Source organism: Triticum dicoccoides, chromosome 2A (assembly GCF_002162155.2).
Source record: "Triticum dicoccoides isolate Atlit2015 ecotype Zavitan chromosome 2A, WEW_v2.0, whole genome shotgun sequence".
Lineage (NCBI taxonomy): Eukaryota > Viridiplantae > Streptophyta > Magnoliopsida > Poales > Poaceae > Triticum > Triticum dicoccoides.
Window position 1 is genome coordinate 599,562,945 of NC_041382.1, and position 19,844 is coordinate 599,582,788.

The following is a 19,844-nucleotide window of genomic DNA, read 5'->3' on the forward strand; positions in this document are numbered from 1 at the left end:
TTGTGCAGCTACTGCCGAAGCCATGAAGGGCCAGGTGGAGGCTTTGCTGAAGAAGTTCCGAGCCTTCGACCCTGCACCCCCAACTGGTGGTGCTGCTGAACCTGCAACTCCAACAGGCGGCTCAGGTGAGGGCAACATCACCGTTGAAGGGGCGCCTCTTGCAAGCGACACCGGCGTCCAGGGATGATGCGATGACTTGCTGGTGACTCCTTTCCCTGCTTTGCTTCTACAACACATACCATGCCTCATGGAGGCGTTAAACTTGTGTTTGGTATTTAAAGAACAATATGTCTTGTAATATTCATTTGAGTTCCGCGATTTCCTTCCTGTTTGCTTCATGTTCTACTGCGGCAGGGCCCGACCCCGCGCATACCTCAGCCGCCGTTGGGTCGTCCAGATCACTAGGAGGAGACCAAGGCATGAGGGGCTACGTGGCCAGTTAGGCTCCTGAGTCGCGATGCTCAGGAGTCCCCCTTGACGCGCAAACAACTTACAGAAAGGAGATGCATGAGTAGGCCTAGTGTTCTACGTCGGCAGGGCCCGACCCCGTGCATACCTCAGCCGCCGTTGGGTCGTCCGGATCAACAGGACGAGACAAAGGGGTGAGGGGCTACGTGGCCAGTTAGGCTCCCGAGTCGCGATGCTCAGGAGTCCCCCTTGACGCTCAAATGAACTTCATACCTTTTCCCTCACCGAGGCTCCGCTCGGGAGGGGCGCACGACGACCAGTCCGAGGGACCTGGCAGGGTGGCATACGCTTGGGCGTGACCCAAGCGCAGCCCACGTGCCCAGCCCCCTCGCGCGACTCTCCTGAGGGGAGGTGTTGCGATGAGGCCAGACACTGAGCTCGGAGGCTCCCTCAGGTTGATACGGCCATGGGGCCGCCCTTAGTTGTTTATCACCAATGCGGAGCATAGCGCTTCCACACTTGCACGGGCATAACCGCTCCTCGGCCGTGTCGACTGCCAGCGCGGAGCATGGTGCTTCCACTGGTGCGTGGGTAGGGCTCCCTCTGAGTGGAGTCCCTGGGGTGTGTACAGCCCCGCCCTGACACGTGGCTTGCACGACAGGGCTGGATGAGGTGTGTCTGGGCACTCGTGAGCCAGCACGGGACTCACGAGGCCCTACCTCAAGGCAGGTTGCGTCTGGTCTTGGCTCTTGATGCCTGTGGTGGTCCTGCGAGATGGTTAGGCAACCTGCGCCGAGCGAATCTCCTGAGGCTATCGCATGAGAAGGCCAAGCACCAACGACCCCAGGAGGTGACGTGAACGAGGCCGGGCCACCAGACAGAGCTCAGCTGTTGGGTTTATCAACGCTATAGGGACGGACCCGAGCACAGGCACCGTGCCTAGTCTTCTCATCCGAAGGATCCTGAAGAAAAACGATCGGCGCGGGGCTCCCGTGGTGGGTGACAATCAAGCAGGTGATAACCGTGGGTAACTAATGAGAGGAAGCAAAATAGGTTAGATAGATGCGAGGACGATACAGGCCACTGGGACGGACCCGAGCGGCCTGGGGATGATGCATCATGAGGGGCACCCCGAGTAGAATAAGCTAAAAATGCGGAAGGATACACGCCGCAGGGGCAGGCCCATGCGATCTAGGAATAATGCAGCCCGAGGGGCACTCCCAACTGAATATAAACTTGGAAAATGTCACCTGGTTTTGTTGTCGAAGGAGTGTTGGGGTAGCTGAAGGCGCGCACTAAAGAAGTCGCTCCTCATGAGCCGCCATGACCCTGAGCCTCGGGAGGCTCTCAGGGCTCAGGTGGTTCGTTGAGGACCGTCCCCATCTCCGCCAGGACCGGGTGATGCCTGGCCTCCTGGGTTGCCAGGATGCTCTGTAGGTTGCGCTAGAAGGCGGCTGCCACGCTTGGCAGGCCAAATGGCATGTGAACATAGCTGTGAGGTGGACCCTCGCACTGCCCAACGCGCGAAGGCCAGAAGCGCTCCTGAGATGCGGCCCTGTTAAGCCCTAGGATGTCGACGCAAGCATGCAGCCCGCGATCCTCGCCTGATTGGGGGGCTGCACCGGGTGGGTGGCGGTCGCCGTGCATAGCCCTTGCTTCTTGAAGCTCCTGGGTGGCCTTGACGATGAACTGCTGAGCGCCGGACGCTCCTCGCCCAGTGCCCTCCTGAGGGAAATGTGCCACAAGGCATGCCTCCACGTGGTGCCCGAGCGCCTCCCTCATGATGTTGGCCAGGTCTAAGGCCCTCTAGAAGAGAGCCCCCGAGCCTCGCCCTAGGAGGGCGCCGGGCGCTCCTTCCTATGCATGGGAGGAGGTGCCCAATGTCTACTACACAACCTTCTTCTTGTAGACGTTGTTGGGCCTCCAAGTGCAGAGGATTGTAGGACAGTATCAAATTTCCCTCAGGTGGATGACCTAAGGTTTATCAATCTGTGGGAGGCGTAGGGTGAAGATGGTCTCTCTCAAACAACCATGCAACCAAATAACAAAGAGTCTCTTGTGTCCCCAACACACCCAGTACAATGGTAAATTGTATAGGTGCACTAGTTCGGCGAAGAGATGGTGATACACGTGCAATATGAATAGTAGATAATGGTTTTTGTAATCTGAAAATATAAAAATAGCAAGGTAGCAAGTGGTAAAAGTGAGCACAAACGGTATTGCAATGCGTTGAAACAAGGCCTAGGGTTCATACTTTCACTAGTGCAAGTCCTCTCAACAATAATATTATAATTGGATCATATAACTATCCCTCAACATGCAACAAAGAGTCACTCAAAAGTCACTAATAGCGGAGAACAAACGAAGAGATTATGGTAGGGTACGAAACCACCTCAAAGTTATCCTTTCTGATCGGTCTATTCAAGAGTCCATAGTAAAATAACACGAAGCTATTCTTTCCGTTCAATCTATCCTAGAGTTCGTACTAGAACAACACCTTAAGACACAAATCAATCAAAATGCTAATGTCACCTAGATACTCCAATGTCACCTCAAGTATCCGTGGGTATGATTATACGATATGCATCACACAATCTCAGATTCATCTATTCAACCAACACAAAGTACTTCAAAGAGTGCCCCAAAGTTTCTACCGGAGAGTCAAGACAAAAATGTGTGCCGACGCCTATACATAGGTTCATGGGCGGAACCCGAAGTTGATCACCAAAACATACATCAAGTGGATCACGTGATATCCCATTGTCACCACAGATAAGCACATGCAAGACATACATCATGTGTTCTCAAATCCTTAAAGAATCAATCCGATAAGATAACTTCAAAGGGAAAACTCAATCCATTACAAGAGAGTAGAGGGGGAGAAACATCATAAGATCCAACTATAATAGCAAAGCTCGCGATACATCAAGATCGTACCACCTCAAGAACACGAGAGAGAGACCAAACACATAGCTACTGGTACATACCCTCAGCCCCGAGGGTGAACTACTCCCTCCTCGTCATGGAGAGCGCCGGGATGATGAAGATAGCCATCGGAGAGGGATTCCCCCCCTCCGGAAGGGTGCTAGAATGGGTCTAGATTGGTTTTTGGTGGCTACGGAGGCTTCTAGCGATGGAACACCCAATCTATTCTGTTCCCCGATGTTTCGAGGGTATATTGATATATATAGGCGAAAGAAGTCGGTCAGGGGGCCACGAGGCACGGGGCGCGGCCCCCACCCTCGTGGTGGCCTCGGGACTCTTCTGTCCCACCTCCGGTACTCCGTGGGCTTCTTCTGGTCCAAAAATGATCTCCATGAAGTTTCAGGTCAATTGGAGTCCGTTTGATTTTCCTTTTCTGCGATACTTAAAAACAAGGAAAAACAGAAACTGGCACTGGGCTCTAGGTTAATAGGTTAGTCCCAAAAATCATATAAAATAGCATATACATGCATATAAAACATCCAAGGTTGATAATATAATAGCATGGAACAATAAAAAATTATAGATACGTTGGAGACATATCAAGCATCCCCAAGCTTAATTCCTGCTCGTCCTCGAGTAGGTAAATGATAAAAACAGAATTTTTGATGTGGAATGCTACCTAAAATATTTATCCATGTAATTCTCTTTATTGTGGCAAGAATATTCAGAACCATAAGATTCAAGATTTTTTTTAATATTGACATAAAAATAATAATACTTCAAGCATACTAACTAAGCAATCATGTCTTCTCAAAATAACATGGCCAAAGAAATATATCCCTACAAAATCATATAGTCTGGCTATGCTCTATCTTCACCACACAAAATATTTAAATCATTCACAACCCCGATGACAAGCCAAGCAATTGTTTCATACTTTTGATGTTCTCAAACTTTTCAATCTTCACGCAATACATGAGCTTGAGCCATGGACATAGCACTATAGGTGGAATAGAATGGTGGCTGTGGAGAAGACAAAAAGGAAAAGATAGTCTCACATCAACTAGGCATATCAACGGGCTATGGAGATGCCCATTAATAGATATCAATGCGAGTGAGTAGGGATTGCCATGCTACGGATGCACTAGAGCTATAAGTGTATGAAAACTCAAAAAGAAACTAAGTGGGTGTGCATCCAACTCGCTTGCTCACGAAGACCTAGGGCATTTTGAGGAAGCCCATCATTGGAATATACAAGCCAAGTTCTATAATGAAAGACTACCAATAGTATATGAAAGTAACAACATAGGAGACTCTCTAGTATACTTTGAAGCACAAGTGTGGTAAAAGGATAGTAGCATTGCCCCTTCTATCTTTTTCTCTCATTTTTTTATCTGGGCCTTCTTTTTTGGCCTCTTTTCTCTCTTTTTTTCGTCCGGAGTCTCATCCCGACTTGTGGGGGAATCATAGTCTCCATCATCCTTTCCTCACTGGGACAATGCTCTAATAATGATGATCATCACACTTTTATTTACTTACAACTCAAGAATTACAACTCGATACTTAGAACAAAATATGACTCTATATGAATGCCTCCGGCGGTGTACCGGGATGTGCAATGACTCATAAGTGACATGTATGAAATAATTATGAACGGTGGCTTTGCCACATATACAATGCCAACTACATGATCATGCAAAGCAATATGACAATGATGAAGCATGTCATAATAAACAGAATGGTGGAAAGTTGCATGGCAACATATCTCGGAATGGCTATGGAAATGCCATAATAGGTAGGTATGGTGGCAGTTTTGAGGAAGGTATATGGTGGGTGTAAGATACCGGCGAAATGTTGCGCGGTACTAGAGAGGCTAGCAAATGTGGAAGGGTGAGAGTGCGTATAATCCATGTACTCAGCATTAGTCATAAATAACACACATACTTATTGCAAAAATCTATTAGTTATCGAAACAAAGTACTACGCACATGCTCCTAGGGGGATAGATTGGTAGGAAAAGACCATCGCTCGTCCCCGACCGCCACTCATAAGGAAGGCAATCAAAAAATAAATCATGCTCCGACTTCATCACATAATGGTTCACCATACGTGCATGCTACGGGAATCACAAACTTCAACACAAGTATTTCTCAAATTCACAACTACTCAACTAGTATAACTCTAATATCACCATCTTCATATCTCAAAACTATCATTAAGTATCAAACTTCTCATAGTATTCAATGCACTTTATATGAAAGTTTTTATTATATCCCTCTTGGATGCCCATCATATATTAGGACTAGTTTCATAACCAAAGCAAATTACCATGCTGTTTAGGACTCTCAAAGTAATATAAGTGAAGCATGAGAGATCAATAATTTCTTCAAAATAAAACCACCTCCATGCTCTAAAAAGATATAAGTGAAGCACTAGAGCAAATGACAAACTACTCCGAAAGATATAAGTGAAAATCAACGAGTAGTCGAATAATTATGCAACTATGTGAAGACTCTCTAACATTTAAGAATTTCAGATCTTGGTATTTTATTCAAACATGAAACAAAAAATAAAATAAAATGACGCTCCAAGCAAAACACATATCATGTGGTGAATAAAAATATAGCTCCAAGTAAAGTTACCGATGAACGAAGACGAAACAGGGGATGCCATCCGGGGCATCCCCAAGCTTAGGCTCTTGGTTTTACTTGAATATTACCTTGGGGTACCTTGGGCATCCCCAATCTTAGGCTCTTTCCACTCCTTATTCCATAGTCCATCGAATCTTTACCCAAAACTTGAAAACTTCACAACACAAAACTTAGCAGAAAATTCGTAAGCTCCGTTAGTATAAGAAAATAAATCACCACTTAGGTACTGTTGTGAACTCATTATTTATTTATATTGGTGTAATATCTACTGTATTTCAACTTCTCTATGGTTCATACCCTCCGCTACTACTCATAGATTCATCAAAATAAGCAAACAACACATAGAAAACAGAATCTGTCAAAAACAGAACAGTCTGTTGTAATATGTAGGTTTCGAATACTTCTGGAACCCCAAAAATCCTGAGAAATTAGGAAGTCCTAGGAAATTTTTTTATTAATATATTTCAAGTGTAATTGGTATTTTATCGCTCTCTGGTAAAAAATGAAAATTATTCTCATGAGCGCATACTTTCTATTTTTTACAGCAAGATCAAATAACAATCACCCAAGAAGATCCTAAAGGCTTTACTTGGCAAAACCACTAATTAAAACATAAAACCACATCTAAACATAGGCTAGATGAATTATTTATTAATAAACAGGAACAAAAAGCAAGAAACAAAAATAAAGTTGGGTTGCCTCCCAACAAGCTCTATCGTTTAACGCCCCTAGCTAGGCATGCTGGTTTCAATGATGCTCACATAAAAGATAAGAATTGTAACATAAAGAGAGCATCATGAAGAATATGACTAGCACATTTAAGTCTAACCCACTTCCTATGCATAGGGATTTTGTGAGAAAACAACTTGTGGGAACAAGAATCAACTTGCATAGGAAAGTAAAACAAGGATAACTTCAAGATTTTCAACACATAGAGAGGAAACTTGATATTATTGCAATTCCTACGAGCATATATTCCTCCCTCATAATAATTTTCAGTAGCATCATGAATGAATTCAACAATATAACCATCACATAAAGCATTGCTTTCATGATCTACAAGCATAGAAAATTTACTACTCTCCACATAAGCAAAATTCTTCTCATTCGGAATAGTGGGAGTATCATAAGAAACTTGAATACCATAAATTGTTTCCACATTAAAAGAGTAATGTTCAGAAAAAGGGTAATCATAATCATGACAAGTTTTATAAATATAATCATCACTACTTTTTATAGCATAAGTGTCATCACAATAATCATCATAAGTAGCAACTTTGTTCTCATCATAATCGATTGAAACATCTTCCAAGATAGTGGAATCATTACCGAATAAAGTCATGACCTCTCCAAATCCACTTTCGTAATTGTCAAAATAAGATTCAACATCCTCCAAAATAGTGGGATCATTACTTCCTAAAGTTGACACTCTTCCAAATGCACTTTCATCAATATAATCATCATAAGTAGGAGGCATGCTATCATCATATTAAATTTGCATATCAAAACTTGGGAGACTACAAATATCATCTTCATTAAACATAGCATCCCCAAGCTTGGTACAAACATTAATTGCAGCAAATATATTTTCAAAAACATCATCTTCATCAAACATAGCATCCCCAAGCTTGGGCCTTTTCATATCATAAGCATAATCACTCTCATCATTATTAGTATGCATAGCACCAATAGTATAGAAATTATCATCATCATAATGAGAAAGAGGAGCAACATCATTTGGAAGGGATACACTTTTACCTTTGCTTCTCCGTCTTTTCTTTTTCTTCTTCACATCATGTGTGGGTTTAATCCTCTTTTCAAAGCTCCTTATTAATGAGATTGGTTGAATAGGAGGCTCCTCCTCGTTACCTGATTCATCATAAGAAATAATAGGAGGATATTGGGAAGTATCTTCCCTTTCATTAGTATTCTCTTCATCCCCTATTTGTTTTCTTTTCTTTATGTAATTGGCAATATAAGGATTTTCAATGCAATTCACCGCATAATACATATAAATTTCCTCTAGATCAAAATTAAGAACACTATGAAGGGCAAATTTTGGAATAACCTTAGATATACGTTTCATTTCTTCATAACCCAAGAGCAAACTAAGTTCATTATGATGTGCAAGGGAAATCAAGTCATCACAATTTTTGGACACGATATGATCATGAAACAATTTGCATTGGGTACTGAAATGATCACGTTCATTGCAAAGTACACAAGTAGGGCCAAGAAAGTTTAAATTTTTAGCACAAACATCTAGCCTTTCTTGCAACCATTTAGTTTCCAAATACTTATGCCTCTTGCAAAATCTATCTTCCCTGTTTGGTATGTAATTGCAAACTCTATGCACTCCACAAAAATCGACATGCTTATAAGAGATATTTTCATCATGACTAGTGCAATCATCATTAGTACTATGGATATTCAAAGAGTTCATACTAATAACATTGCAATCATGCTCATCATTCAAAGATTTAGTGCCAAACATTTTATAGACTTCTTCTCCTAGCACTTGAGCACAATTTTCCTTTCGATCATTCTCACGAAAGATATTAAAAAGATGAACCGTATGAGACAAACTCAATTCCATTTTTTGTAGTTTTCTTTTTTAAACTAAACTAGTGCTAAAACAAGAAACAAAAAGATTCGATTGCAAGATCTAAAGATATACCTTCAAGCGCTAACCTCCCCGGCAACGGATCCAGAAAAGAGCTTGATGTCTACTACACAACCTTCTTATTGTAGACGTTGTTGGGCCTCCAAGTGCAGAGGTTTGTAGGACAGTAGCAAATTTCCCTCAAGTGGATGACCTAAGGTTTATCAATCCGTGGGAGGCGTAGGATGAAGATGGTCTCTCTCAAACAACCCTGCAACCAAATAACAAAGAGTCTCTTGTGTCTCCAACACACCCAGTACAATGGTAAATTGTATAGGTGCACTAGTTCGGCGAAGAGATGTTGATACAAGTGCAATATGGATAGTAGATAATGGTTTTTGTAATCTGAAAATATAAAAACAGCAAGGTAGCAACTGGTAAAAGTGAGCACAAATGGTATTGCAATGCATTGAAACAAGGCCTAGGGTTCATACTTTCACTAGTACAAGTCCTCTCAACAATAATAACATAATTGGATCATATAATTATCCCTCAACATGCAACAAAGAGTCACTCCAAAGTCACAAATAGCGGAGAACAAACGAAGATATTATGGTAGGGTACGAAACCACCTCAAAGTTATCCTTTCTGATCGATGTATTCAAGAGTCTGTAGTAAAATAACACGAAGCAATTCTTTCCGTTCAATCTATCCTAGAGTTCGTACTAGAATAACACCTTAAGAAACAAATCAATCAAAACCCTAATGTCACCTAGATACTCCAATGTCACCTCAAGTATCCGTGGGTATGATTATACGATATGCATCACACAATCTCAGATCCATATATTCAACCAACAAAAAGTACTTCAAAGAGTGCCCCAAAGTTTCTACCAGAGAGTCAAGACGAAAACATGTGCCAACCCCTATGCATAGGTTCATGGGCGGAACCCGCAAGTTGATCACCAAAACATACACCAAGTGGATCACGTGATATCCCATTGTCACCATATAAGCACATGCAAGACATACATCATGTGTGCTCAAATCCTTAAAGACTCAATCCGATAAGATAACTTCAAAGGGAAAACTCAATCCATTAAAAGAGAGTAGAGGGGGAGAAACATCATAAGATCCAACTATAATAGCAAAGCTCGCGATACATCAAGATCGTACCACCTCAAGAACACGAGAGAGAGAAAGAGAGAGAGATCAAACACATAGCTGCTGGTACATACCCTCAGCCCCGAGGGTGAACTACTCCATCCTCATCATGGAGAGCGCCGGGATGATGAAGATAGCCACTGGAGAGGCATTCCCCCCTCCGGCAGGGTGCCAGAACGGGTCTAGATTGGTTTTTGGTGGCTACGGAGGCTTCTGGCGGCGAAACTCCCCATCTATTCTGTTCCCCGATGTTTCTATGGTATATTGATATATATATATATATATATATATATATATATATATATATATATGCGAAAGAAGTCGGTCAAGGGGGGCCATAAGGCGGCCATGAGGCAGGGGGCGCGCCCCCACCCTTGTGGTGTCCTCGAGACTCTTCTGGTCCACCTCCGGTACTCCGTGGGCTTCTTCTGGTCCAAAAATGATCTCCGTGAAGTTTCAAGTCAATTGGACTCCATTTGATTTTCCTTTTGTGTGATACCTAAAAACAAGGAAAAAACAGAAACTGGCACTAGGCTCTAGGTTAATAGGTTAGTCCCAAGAATCATATAAAATAGCATATAAATGCATATAAAACATCCAAGGTTGATAATATAATAGCATGGAACAATCAACAATTATAGATACGTTGGAGAAATATTAGCGCCCCAAGTGCGGGCACTGATCCTGAGGCGGCGCCGCTAGAGACATCACCCCCTGAGGCCTTGTGCGGAGTAGCCGCTTCTTCTTCTTCTTCTTCTTCTTAGGGATGGCCTCAGGAGGGTACTGCGCGCTCTTGCCGTCAGGGTCTTCGATTGCTGCGGCTTGGAAGGCGCGCTCGAGGGAGTGATACATCTCTGTCGTATCTATAATTTTTGATTGTTCCATGCCAATATTCCACAACTTTCATATACTTTTGGCAACTTGTTATACTATTTTTCGGACTAACATATTGATCCGGTGCCCAGTGCCAGTTCCTGTTTGTTGCATGTTTTTTGTTTCACAGAATATCCATATCAAACAGAGTCCAAACGGAATAAAAACTGAAGGAGATTTTTTTGGAATATATATGATTTTTGGGAAGAAAAATCCACACGAGATGATGCTTGAGGGGCCCACGAGGTAGGGGGGCGCGCCCCAGGGAGGCAGGCGCGCCCCTGACTCTCGTGGCCACCCTGTAAGGTGGTTGATGCCCTTCTTTCTCCGCATGAAAGCTAATATCCGGATAGAGACCGTGTTAAAATTTCAGCCCAATCGGAGTTACGGATCTCCGGGAATATAAGAAACGGTGAAAGGGAAGAATCTGAGAACGCGGAAACAGAGAGAGACAGAGAGACAGATCCAATCTCGGAGGGGCTCTCGCCCCTCCCGTGCATGGAGGCCATGGACCAGACAGGAAACCCTTCTCCCATCTAGGGAGGAGGTCAAGGAAGAGGAAGAAGGAGGGGGGCTCTCTCCCCCTTGCTTCCGGTGGCACCGGAGTGCCACCGGGGGCCATCATCATCACCGCGATCTACACCAACACCTCCGCCATCTTCACCAACATCTCCATCACCTTCCCCCTCTATCTACAGCGGTCCACTCTCCCACAACCCGCTGTACGCTCTACTTGAACATGGTGCTTTATGCTTCATATTATTATCGAATGATGTGTTGCCATCCTATGATGTCTGAGTAGATTTTCGTTGTCCTATCGGTGGTTGATGAATTGCTATGATTGATTTAATTTGCTTGTGGTTATGTTGCTGTCCTTTGGTGCCCATCATATGATTGCACGCGTGGATCACACCCTAGGGTTAGTTGTATGTTGATAGGACTATGTATTGGAGGGCAAGAGTGACAGAAGCTTCAACCTAGCATAGAAATTGATGCATACGGGATTGAAGGGGGACCAATATATCTTAATGCTATGGTTGGGTTTTACCTTAATTAACATTAGTAGTTACAGATGCTTGCTAATAGTTCCAATCACAAGTGCATAGAATTCCAACTCAGGGATGACATGCTAGCAGTGGCCTCTCCCACATAATACTTGCTATTGGTCTAGTAAGGTAGTCAATCGCTTAGGGGCAATTTCGCAACTCCTGCCACCACTTTTCCACACTCGCTATATTTACTTTATTGTTTCTTTATCTAAACAGCCCCTACTTTTTATTTACATACTCTTTATTATCTTGCAAACCTATCCAACAACACCTACAAAGTACTTCTAACTTCATACTTGTTCTAGGTAAAGCGAACGTCAAGCGTGCGTAGAGTTGTATCAGTGGTCGATAGAACTTGAGGGAATATTTTTTCTACCTTTAGCTCCTTGTTGGGTTAGACACTCTTACTTATCGAAAACTGTTGCGATCCCCTATACTTGTGGGTTATCAAGACCTTTTTCTGGCGCCGTTGCCGGGGAGCAATAGCGTGGGGTGAATATTCTCGTGTGTGCTTGTTTGCTTTATCACTAAGTAATTTTTATTTGCTGTTCTTAGTTGTTTTCTATCTTCAGTTATGGGTAGGAAACGCAAATACCAAAAAAATTAGTTGTACCTACTGAACCAATGGTTGAAGAACCAGTCAAAATCTATCACACTCCTAAAGCTTATTACTTGGATCATCTTCGATCCCTATGTGCTCGTGCTGAAACCCCAACTAGCTTAGTTGAGGGCAAATGTTTAGATGAGCATGCTTGTTATGTGCGACACCGTATACCTGAAAAAGGGAAACTTTTACTGGGTCAAATTCATCGTTTGCAATGCTATGCTTGGAATTTATGTGAAATATATGATTTTACTTGTTGTTCTGAAAACCCTAAGAAACACCTTCCCTATCAATGTGAGTTTAGTGATAATGGAATCGTATCTTCATATGCTAAAGGTGTTTATAGTTACTATGATGTTCAACAAATTAAAGAATTTGTTGCTTTTAAGGGTGCTTACGAAATTGCTTCTTTGATTGAAAAGTATGATGCTACTCTTTACAAATCTGAAATTTTTGCCATAATTAAATGTTGCTATGATAATTATGCTTCTAATGCCTATTTTGAACCATATATGGAGGACCACTCCGCTGTCCAAGAAGAGACTAATATTTTGCCGAAGTCTATGGAAGAAGAAATTGATGAAACTGTGAGCTCATTGGATGAAAAATATGATGAGGAGAGCGAAGAACAAAAGGAGGAAGAGCGGATTAGCTACCCGTGCCCACCTTCTAATGAGAGTAACTCTTCAACTCATACATTGTTTAATTTCACTTCGTGCTTACTGAAGGATGACTGCTATGATGACTGTTATAATCCCGTTGATTCTCTTGAAATATCCCTTTTTTATGATGCTTGCTATGCTTGTGGCCAAGACGCCAATATGAATTATGCTTATGGAGATGAACTTGCTCTATTTCCTTATGTTAAACATGAAATTGTTGCTATTGCACCCACACATGATATTCCTATTATCTTTTTGAATTCTCCAAACTACACTATGTCGGAGAAGTTTGCTCTTATTAAGGATTATATTGATGGGTTGCGTTTCACTACTACACATGATGATTTTGATAGATATAATATGCATGTGCTTGCTGCTCCTACTTGCAATTATTATGAGAGAGGAACTACATCTCCACCTCTTTATGTTTCCAACACGAAAAAATTGCAAGAAACTGTTTATACTATGCATTGGCCTTTACTTTGTGTGCATGAATTATTCTTTTATGACATGCCGATGCATAGGAAGAGAGTTAGACTTCGTCATTACATGATATATTTTACCTTGTGCTCACCACTAAATTACAAATCATTGTTAATTAAAATTGGCTTTGATATACCTTGGGATCCGGGTGGATTCATTACTTGAGCACTATATGCCTAGCTTAATGGCTTTAAAGAAAGCGCTGCCAGGGAGACAACCCGGAAGTTTTAGAGAGTCATTTATTTCTGTTGAGTGATTTTATATAGTTTAAAAACAACAAAAATAAAGAGGGGAACCCAAAACTTTTTCAAAAAGGAAAGCGAAAGTGAGAAAGACAAGCATTGTTGAAGTGGGACCTAGCCTTGAACTTTGTTGATGCTCACGGAAACTTTGTGAATCTTGATTACAGAAACTTTTCAATAAAAAATAATTATCCCCTTGTACAATTCCATTGTATTATAAAAATAATGTTCCAACGTTTGCCTTTAGGATGTTTACATTTGCTTGATGGTTTGTACGGTGCAGGACAGAAACTTTGGCTGTAGTGCGCGATTTTACATTTTTTGCTGGAACGTCAAATGGTTCTGTTACTTTTTGCACTGTCTTCCTATAAGAATTGCTTATTTTTACTAATTTTGGCAGAATTTTTCAAGTATCAGAAGTATGGTGAATGTTCAGATTATTACAGACTGTTCTGTTTTAGACAGATTCTGTTTTCGATGCATAGTTTGCTTGTTTTGATGAAACTATCGATTTATATCAGTGGATTAAGCCATGAAAAAGTTATACTACAGTAGACACAATCCAAAAAAATATGAATTGGTTTGCAACAGTACTTAGAGTAGTGATTTGCTTTATTATACTAACGGATCTTACCGAGTTTTGTGTTGAAGTTTTGTGTGGATGAAGTGTTCGATGATCGAGAAGGTCTCGATGTGAGAAGAAGGAAGAGAGGCAAGAGCTCAAGCTTGGGGATGCCCGAGGCACCTCAAGTAAATATTCAAGGAGACTCAAGCGTCTAAGCTTGGGGATGTCCCGGAAGGCATCCCCTCTTTCTTCAACAAGTATCGGTATGTTTTCAGATTCGTTTCGTTCATGCGATATGTGCAATCTTGGAGTGTCTTTTGCATTTAGTTTTCATTTTTCTTTTATGCACCATGCTGGTATGAGATAGTACTTGGTTGATTTATAGAATGCTCTATGCACTTCACTTATATCTTTTGAGTATGGCTTTATAGAATGCTTCATGTGCTTCACTTATATCATTTGAAGCTTGGATTGCCTGTTTCTCTTTACATAGAAAACCGCCATTTTTAGAATGCTCTTTTGCTTCACTTATATTTGTTAGAGCATGGGCATATCTTTTGTAGAAAGAATTAAACTCTCTTGCTTCACTTATATCTATTTAGAGAGATGACAGGAACTGGTCATTCACATGGGTAGTCATAAAATCCTACATAAAACTTGTAGATCACTGAATATGATATGTTTGATTCCTTGCAATAGTTTTGCGATATAAAGATGGTGATATTAGAGTCATGCTAGTGGGTAGTTGTGGATTAGTAGAAATACTTGTGTTGAGGTTTGTGATTCCCGTAGCATGCACGTATGGTGAACCGTTATGTAACAAAGTCGGAGCATGAGGTATTTATTGATTGTCTTCCTTATGAGTGGCGGTCGGGGACGAGCGATGGTCTTTTCCTACCAATTTATCCCCCTAGGGTTATGTGTAGTAGTACTTTGCTTCGAGGGCTAATAAACTTTTGCAATAAGTATGTGAGTTCTTTATGACTAATGTTGAGTCCATGGATTATATGCACTCTCACCCTTCCACCATTGCTAGCCTCTCTAGTACTGCGCAACTTTTGCCGGTACCATAAACCCACCATATACCTTCCTCAAAACAGCCACCATACCTACCTATCATGGCATTTCGATAGCCATTCTGAGATATATTGTCATGCAACTTCCATCATCATCATATACATGACTTGAGCATTCATTGTCATATTGCTTTGCATGATCGTAAGATAGCTAGCATGATGTTTTCATGGCTTGTCCGTTTTTTGATGTCATTGCTACGCTAGATCATTGCACATCCCGGTACACCGCTGGATGCATTCATATAGAGTCATATCTTTGTTCTAGATATCGAGTTGTAATATCGAGTTGTAAGTAAATAAAAGTGTGATGATCATCATTATTAGAGCATTGCCCCGGTGAGGAAACGACGATGGAGACTATGATTCCCCCATAAGTCGGGATGAGACTCCGGGCTTTACAAAAAAAATAAAGGAGGCCAAAGAAGCCCAAATAAAAAAAGAGGCCAAAGAAGCCCACCAAAAAACAAAACAAAAAAACAAAAAAAAGAGAAAAAGAGAGCAGGGGCAATGTTACTATCCTTTTACCACACTTGTGCTTCAAAGTAGCACCATGTTCTTCATATAGAGAGTCTCTTGAGTTATCACTTTCATATACTAGTGGAATTTTAATTTTAGAACTTGGCTTGTATATTCCAACGATGGGCTTCCTCAAATGCCCTAGGTCTTCATGAGCAAGCAGGTTGGATGCACACCCACTTAGTTTCAGTTTGAGCTTTCATATACTTATAGCTCTAGTGCATCCATTGCATGGCAATCCCTACTCACTCACATTGATATCTATTGATGGGCATCTCCATAGCCCGTTGATACGCCTAGTTGATGTGAGACTATCTTCTCCTTTTTGTCTTCTCCACAACCACCATTCTATTCCACCTATAGTGCTATGTCCATGGCTCATGCTCATGTATTGCGTGAAAGTTGAAAAGGTTTGAGAACGTCAAAAGTATGAAACAATTGCTTGGCTTGTCATCGGGGTTGTGCATGATGTGAGTATTTTGTGTGGTGAAGATGGAGCATAGCCAGACTATATGATTTTGTAGGGATAACTTTCTTTGGCCTTGTTATTTTGAAAAGACATGATTGGTTTATTAGTAGGCTTGAAGTATTATTGTTTTTATGTCAAATGATAGACTATTGCTTTGAATCACTCATATCTTAATATTCATGCCATGATTAGATTACATGACCAAGATTATGCTAGGTAGCATTCCACATCAAAAATTATCTTTTTTATCATTTACCTACTCGAGAACGAGCAGGAATTAATCTTGGGGATGCTGATACGTCTCCGTCGTATCTATAATTTTTGATTGTTCCATGCCAATATACTACAACTTTCATATACTTTTGGCAACTTTTTATACTATTTTTGGGACTAACATATTGATCCAGTACCAAGTGCCAGTTCCTGTTTGTTGCATGTTTTTTGTTTTGCAGAATATCCATATCAAACGGAGTCCAAATGGAATAAAAACTGACGGAGATTTTTTTGGAATATATATGATTTTGGGAAGAAAAATCCACGCGAGACAATGCTCGAGGGGCCCATGAGGTAGGGGGCGCGCCCCAGGGAGGCAGGCGTGCCCCTGACCCTCGTGGCCACCCCGTAAGGCGGTTGATGCCCTTCTTTTGCCGCAAGAAAGCTAATATCCAGATAGAGATCGTGTTAAAATTTCAGCCCAACCAGAGTTACGGATCTCCGGGAATATAAGAAACGGTGAAAGGGAAGAATCTGAGAACGCAGAAACATAGAGAGATAGAGAGACAGATCCAATCTCGGAGGGGATCTCGCCCCTCCCGTGCCATGGAGGCCATGGACCAGAGGGGAAACCCTTCTCCCATCTAGGGAGGAGGTCAAGGAATAAGAAGAAGGAGGGGGGCTCTCTCCCCCTTGCTTCCGGTGGCACCGGAGTGCCACCGGGGGCCATCATCATCATCGTGATCTACACCAACACCTCCGCCATCTTCACCAACATCTCGATCACCTTCCCCCCTCTATCTATAGCGGTCCACTCTCCCGCAACCCGCTGTACCCTCTACTTGAACATGGTGCTTTATGCTTCATATTATTATCCAATGATGTGTTGCCATCCTATGATGTCTGAGTTGATTTTCGTTGTCCTATCGGTGGTTGATGAATTGCTGTGATTGATTTAATTTGCTTGTGGTTATGTTGCTGTACTTTGGTGCCCATCATATGATTGCGCGCGTGTATCACACCCTAGGGTTAGTTGTATGTTGATAGGACTATGTATTGGAGGGCAAGAGTGACAGAAGCTTCAACCTAGCATAGAAATTGATGCATATAGGATTGAAGGGGGACCAATATATCTTATGCTATGGTTGGGTTTTACCTTAATGAACATTAGTAGTTGCAGATGCTTGCTAATAGTTCCAATCATAAGTGCATAGAATTCCAAGTCAGGGATGACATGCTAGCAGTGGCCTCTCCCACATAATACTTGCTATCGGTCTAGTAAAGTAGTCAATCGCTTAGGGGCAATTTCGCAACTCCTGCCACCACTTTTCCACACTCGCTATATTTACTTTATTGTTTCTTTATCTAAACAGCCCCTACTTTTTATTTACGTACTCTTTATTATCTTGCAAACCTATCCAACAACACCTACAAAGTACTTCTAACTTCATACTTGTTCTAGGTAAAGCGAACGTCAAGCGTGCGTAGAGTTGTATCGGTGGTCGATAGAACTTGAGGAAATATTTGTTCTACCTTTAGCTCCTCATTGGGTTCGACACTCTTACTTGTCGAAAACTGTTGCGATCCCCTATACATGTGGGTTATTAGGGAGCACACCACATCTCTTTCTTCGTAGGTGACTATGATGATTCCGCTACTTCCTGGCATCTTGAGGACGTTGTAGCCATGGTGGGTCACTGACATGAACTTGGCTAATGCTGGGTACCCGAGGATGGCATTGTATGGCAGACAAATGTGGGTGACATCGAAGTCGATGAGCTCGGTGTGGTAGTTGTCACACTGGCCGAAGGTGACAGGGAGACGAACTTGCCCTATTGGGGTGGTGGAGCCATTGGTCACTCCTTAGAAGGGCTTGGTAGGCTGTAGCTGATCATAGGGCACTTGAAGGCCGTCAAATGTCTCGACAGACATGACACTGAGCCCCGTGCCACCATTGATGAGGGTCTTGGTGTCTTGGACATTGCTGATGACGGGTGAGCAGAGCATCGCGAGGATGCCGGCGGTCGCCGCACATCTGAGCTGGTCCGCCGAGCTAAAGGTGAAGGCGTACTTGGAGCACCTGAGTGGGCTCATGGCCTCGAGCCTGGGGAGGGCTGCATTCACCTCACGAGAGAACTTCTTGAAAATGCGCTGGGAAGCCAGGGCCTGAGCACTGCCCAAGATGCAAGCTGTAACACCCACGATGCGGCTATATCTCCCACGTGTCAGAGCACGACTTAGAGGCATAATCGCATGGTAGGCATGTCGCAAGAGGGGTAATCCTTACACATTCCATGTACTGAATAAGAAAGGGATAAAGAGTTGGCTTACAATCGCCACTTCACACAAATACAAGTTAGACATACATCATCCAGAATACAATCAAGGTCCGACTACAGAACCAAAATAAAGAAAGACAACCCCAAATGCTAGATCCCCGATCGTCCCAACTGGGCTCCACTACTGATCAACAAGAAATGAAACAAAACGACGATCAAGATCTTCATCGAGCTCCCACTTGAGCTGGGTTGCGTCACCTGCACTAGTATCATCGGCACCTGCAACTGTTTGGAAGTATCTATGAGCCACGAGGACTCAGCAATCTCACACCCGCGAGATCAGGACTATTTAAGCTTATGGGTAGGAAAGGGTAGTGAGGTGGAGCTGCATCAATACTAAGCATATATGGTGGCTAACATACCCAAATAAGAGCGAGAAGAGAAGCAACACAATGGTCGAGAAGCTAGAAATGATCAAGAAGTGATCCTGAAGCTACTTACGTCCAAACATAACACAAGAACCGTGTTCACTTCCCGAACTCCGTCAGAAAGAGACCATCATGGCTACACATGCGGTTGATTCATTTTAATTAAGTTAAGTGTCAAGTTCTCTCCAACCAGACATTAACAAATTCCCATATGCCCATAACCGCGGGTGAGGGAGTCCTGGATTAGGGGGTCTCCGGACAGCCAGACTATATCCTTTGGCCGGACTGTTGGACTATGAAGATACAAGATTGAAGACTTCGTCTTGTGTCCGAATGGGACTTTCCTTGGCATGGAAGGCAAGCTTGGCAATACGGATATGTAGATCTCCTCCCTTGTAACCGACTCTTTGTAACCCTAGCCCCCTCTGGTGTCTATATAAACCGAAGGGTTTAGTCCATAGGACAAGAACAATCATACCATAGGCTAGCTTCTAGGGTTTAGCCTCTACGATCTCGTGGTAGATCAACTCTTGTAATACTCATATCATCAAGATCAATCAAGTAGGACGTAGGGTGTTACCTCCATCGAGAGGGCCCGAACCTGGGTAAACATCGTGTCCCCTGCCTCCTGTTAC